Source organism: Alligator sinensis, unplaced genomic scaffold, assembly GCF_000455745.1.
Source record: "Alligator sinensis unplaced genomic scaffold, ASM45574v1 scaffold46_1, whole genome shotgun sequence".
Classification (NCBI taxonomy): domain Eukaryota; kingdom Metazoa; phylum Chordata; order Crocodylia; family Alligatoridae; genus Alligator; species Alligator sinensis.
Window position 1 is genome coordinate 3,812,137 of NW_005841907.1, and position 5,776 is coordinate 3,817,912.

The window sequence follows — 5,776 nt, forward strand, 5'->3', positions numbered from 1 at the left end:
TGGATCAGGCATTTGAATCACACTCTTCGGCAGCAGTACCTAACCACTGGTCTACATAATCAGTCTTTCATTTCTTCTTGCCCAATGCATATTTAACTATTTAGAGAGAGCCATCCACTTCAGAAAAGTTATAATTAGTGGTCAGGACACTCCCCTATTCGTTCAAATCAGGCAGTGGAGAAATTTGAAGCCGTGTTTCTCATATTACGAGAAAATACGTTGACCATGGGTATTACTGCATTGGACTGCAGTACTGCTGTCCCCCTTTCCTTGTGTTTCATGCTACAGAAGTGCTGCCTTACCTATCTAACTCCATGCTTGTGAATCCCAAGCTGAGGGAGCCAAAAGAACAAGGATTAAGGTCCTCAATCAGAATGTTTAAGAGCTTAATGACTACCGCACCACTACAGAAAGTGGGAGACCGGGTTCAAGATACTGTTACGACTCAGATTTGGGGATTCAAAAGCAAGTCTGCTACAGGCAGATGGATGTCCTAACCACTGAGCTGCTGTGTAAAATAGGTATAGAAAGTGATCCCTTTTGCTCTCTGGTTTGTTTGTTTTGGGGACAAAAGTGCCCTAGCTGGCTTAAGCTCAGGATCCCAAGTGGGGATCAGTAGTTCCCTCCAGTCTGGAGTTAGGCACTTAAATCTCACCCACTTTTTCTGAAGCCAAAATCAGTCCACATAAATAAAGTTGGCATTACAAAATACAGCAATGATTGTAATCTGTTTTCTGCTCCTTCATACATGTAAGTAGCTTACCAAATAAAATCGCAAGGCATAGGAACAAGGCCCTTCTTTTTGAATAATTGCCTCTTTTCTTCTGTCATCCCCCACTATCCTTTTGGGTTATTTGTGGCCTGTTCTTACTCAACAGTCCAATAGCCCACTGCTACAATGGCAGATTTACTTTCACTTACATTCTAAAAACGGCACCACACTCTGGATCTCCCTCTCTTCTTTCTATTCCCTGCTTCCTTATCTCTTCTCCTCTGCAGCTAGCCACAAAAATGGCAATGTGATAATAAAAAATCCCAAAATGTATCAAAGTGGGGAGAGAATCCTAAAGATTTCACATTGAACCTGAGGTCTCAGGTGCAAAATTGTAGCCTCTCCAAAATACGATGTACCATCTAAGGGTTCAATTCAATAAAACATGCGTCTTGACTTGTGTTACATGGAAACTAACGTAAGGCTGTGGAAGGTATAGAAAATCCATTTTTATGGTTTCCATCTCAAGAAGCCTGACAACTTTTTAAAAATAATTGGCCTTTAACAAGGCAAGCATATAAAAACTATCCTGAATGGTGTAAGGATATGTAACTATCTAGGGATCCTAGAGTAACCTGGAGAACAAAACTTTAGTGATTTGTACATGAAACCCAAACCCTGTGAAATAAAGCCACCATTTATATAGTATTTATTTTATGTGTATTTTATGACTCAGACATCAAATACAGCTTGGAGGACATTTTAGTTTTGAATTATGGCTTTTCTTTTTTCTGTTGGTTGAGATTTTCCTTACATTATTACAGATGCATGTGCTTCCATGAGTTGTAATATTATATATAGACACACATATATGTATGAGAGAGCATGTACAGATACAAATACGTTGCATATTTCTGACTGTTCTGGTATACATCAATATCTTTGAACAAAAATAGTTCCTGATCAACACATCATTTTGTGTGTGTGTGTGTGTGTGTGTGTGTGTGTGTGTGTGTGTGTGTGTGTGTGTGTGGGGTTTAATTTGGTGAGAGGCAAGAATTTCCTACGGTGATATCTTTTACGCATCCAACTATGCAGTTGTTATAGACACTACCAGAATTCAGGTAATCAAGGCTTGGATAATCAGGATTGGTCTGTATCGGTGGTTTTCAACCCTTTTTACAGTCAAGGCACCCTTTGTAAAATGCCAGTTCTTAGTTTTCACACTGATTACAGAAAATAATAGAGCAATTCTTCTGTTGCAAAGAACTCAGAATGATCACAACAGGTTAGAATGCTTTTGATGCTCTGGGTTCCTATTTGAAATATTTGGGTTTATCTTGTAAATCATGAGTAGGAATTTGGATACCTTATAACACTAATATTGAGATGCATTCTGTGGCACGCTTAAAAAGAATCTCATGGCATTTTAGTTGAGAATCACTGGTGTGTGTGTGCATACATATATATAGGTGAATATTCATGCTGTCACTTTAAAATCTAAACTATTAAATGTTATACATTGCTCATTGAATAAAAAGACAAAGTTAAAAGCAATTCATCTGTAGGTGAAAAGCCAATGAAAAAATTAACCATACCAAAAGTTTAATTTAAATTTAGTTCCTGTAATAGCACTGATGCACCTTTTCATAAAAGCAGATAGCATATACTTGCATATCATTTTGTATTTTATCATACCATCGATATTAGTACACTGAAAACTCTCTTCACTCAGTAAAGTTAAAGAAAAATTGTTATTATGGTGACATTTTCATGATTAATCAAAAATGACATTTACATAGTATTCTTGATCTGGAATCTCAAAACTCAATATCCGTAAACTTGCAAAGTTATTTACCTTCACAGAGTTTTACTGAAGTCAGTAGGATCCTGTACTGGTCAGAGGCTATAGCTTGCAAAGCCCTAAACCCTAAACGATAAAATAACAGTCTTGAATGTGAAAGTTCTTACCAGATGGGGCTATGTTTATTGTAAATGTCATCTAGTGCCAAGTGGGGTGGTAGCGGGGGGCTGATGAGTCCATGGGGCAGTGCCCCTGGCAGGTCTGCAGGGAAAAAGTCTGGGGTGGCAGGGAGTGGGGGTAGTCAGGGGGCTAAAAATACCCCCAAACTTGGTTGGGAGTGGTAGGAATAGCACCACCATGGAACTGGGGTTTGTGCCATGGGGCTATGCTGTGAACATGGTGCAGGCATTTATTAAACTGGGTTGACACATTTTAAATCAGGTTAACCCAGGGCATTCTAAAGTAAATTTACCTCTTCAGGTGAACTTACTTAGCTTGGGAAAACCCCTTTTGGGGCAATTTAATCCCTGTGAATGCCATCTAGGAATTTAGACTGGTCTAACCTGAACTAGGTCTATCTAAATCTAATGCCTGTGTGGCTAGGACATGAAGTGTAACCCTTAGTGGCTAGGACACTAACCTGAGACAGGCAATATCTGATGTCCAGTCATTTATCCCAGGCCATTTATAGGCAGTCTGCAAAACTGAATGAGTGTCACTCTACAGTTCTCACTGGCTATAGTCATGCTTACTCTTGTTTTAGTCTGTTTTTCCCCTCCATTTGACCAGTGTTTCTGAATGTATTTATTTATTTATGTTTGTACACTGGCTGGCTTCAATGTGAAGAAAGAGTTTTTTTTCTTTTGTTCTTATTTTTTTCCCCAGAGCAAAACTGCCAATAGTCTTGCTGTTAGGGCAGGGCCCTAAGTGGCAGAAGATGGGAGTTTGAAACCAGCCAGGTGGAGAAGGAAATTTGCTATGTTTCTCCCATATTTAAGATACATGATGCTATTACAAAAAAGTGGTAGAAACAACACTATTTCTACATTCATCTGTCTTTTCAATTACAGTGGAGATGTCTCTTCTATTTTTGAAGGAAAGAGCATAGGCATCAACCTTTAGCAGACGGTTTCTAGCTACGGATCTTGGAGTGGATCCAAAACAGGAGGGATGTGCCTGGCTGTATAATGTGCCTAAGTTCCAATGAAGTGTGAGGTTTAAGACACATTCCTTCTCTCAATATTTTCTCTTTGCTAGCTCTAGGCAGCTCCCCATTTAACTTTAGGTGTTATCTTTAGGCTGTTCCCTATTCAATGGGCGTATTTACACGAGATGCTATTGCACAGCAATTACTGCACATTTATTTAGTAGTTCTATTTAATAATTAAATTTATTAAGCTACTGCACAGTAGTGCCAGTGAACACCTTTAAAGTGACACTACTGTGTGTGCACAAAGCAGGCTGTATTCAATTCAGACTTGGATTCAGCCCAAAATGGGGAACAGTGATTCGATTTGTTGATTCAGATCACTGTCCTGATTTGATCCAGCTGAATCCAAATCTGAATATTCAATGTTGATTCAGAGAATCAGCACTTTGACATAGACACAACTTTAATTGTTTTTTCTACACACCTCAAGGTACCAGGAATGACTCATGAATGCTGAGATGGTGGGGTGAATGGAGTCTCCCACGGGAGCATGGGGCGGGGGGGTCCCTAGGGCGCTTGGCGGTGGACCTGGAAGTGGACTGGAAATACTTCCAGTACACTTCTGGGGCTGCCACCAAGCACATAGGGCCCCCCCTGTCCCCACCCAGATCAGCAATCAGCTGCAGGGGGACCCCAGGTGCCCCCCATCCCCAGACCCAGGAGGCATCAGTTGCTGAGCTGGGGGTAGACATGGAAGTAGACCAAAAGTGCTCCTGGTCCACTTCTGGATCTTCCACTGAGTGGGCTGGGGATCCCCCTGCGTTCCTGTGGGACGCTCCATCTGCCCCACCATCTCAGCATTCAAGAACCACCTGGTACCTTGAGGTATGTAGAAAAAAACATTTAAAGCTGTGTCTACAGCCAAATCATCAAATCTCTCCCAATCGATTCGGAGGGTTCCGATTGGATTTGGAGAGATTAAAGGATCTCCTGATTCAATTTGGATTTGGAGATTCGGCTGCTGAATCAGGCCGAATCTCCACCAAATTGAATCAGTGACCGAAGCTTCACACAGCCCTATCATGCAGTAGCCTAATACTATTGTGCAGTAGTGTCTTGGCTCAGTTTTTGCCACATGACACTACTCTGTAGTAGTATTAGGCTACTGTGCAGTCAGCATCTCATGTAGATGTGCCTAATGTGTAAGTTTTTGGAGCCCACAAAAATTCTTCTTTAATGGCATGACAGTTTTTACTGATGGTTTAGATACATTTCCTATACAGGAAAGAGGGAGATAGAATGTTTGTGGCTGAGTGAGATAACTACACCTCTATAAGGGAACTGTTTCTTGCCTAGACCCATATTTCAGTGAGGTATGGAATGTCCCCACTGCTCTCTACCCACTGAATAGTAAATACGAAATGCAGTGGCTCAGCTTTCAAAGGATGACTGGGGTAGGCCCAAGGAAATATTTAATGTATGCTCTGGTAGTTACAGCACTGTGTTAGGAAGCCACTTAGATGTGGATTCAAACTCCCTTTATGTGTGTGGGGCATGGAAACCTGGGTCTCATGTGGCCTCAGAAAGTGCTTTAACAACTAAGATTTTTGAGGCAAAATATGGGAAGTTCCTGTCTCATTTCCACTAGGCCAGAATCTGGGGACTTAAGTTCAGGCTCACAAGCAAGGAGATGCATATATTCTCAGCCAGAGGGCAGACTATTGTATATGTTCAGTAGCCACATAGACACTTTCACGTCCGCACTGTATGGGGAGCAGGGTGGCAAACTCGGTATAAGTGCCCAAAATAGCAGTTGAACAGCTGGAAAATTGTCATTTGGGTGCATAAAATGATATAGGATCCTCCCCATAATGTTCATTAGTGTTGCTTCTGCTCTTAAATATCTATCAAGAGATATCAGTTACATTGGCTGGTTTATCTGTGAAAAGAAACAGCTGGAAAGTGAGTAGCTCTTCTCCACAGTGAGTGCAAGGGAGCAAGGTGACTTTGCAAGTCTTCATAAATGTGGGACATCAACTTGGCTAATCATAGAACTGGTCTGTCTGTTGGCTCATATAACACCAGAAGAGCAGTGACTCAGTAGCAGTGA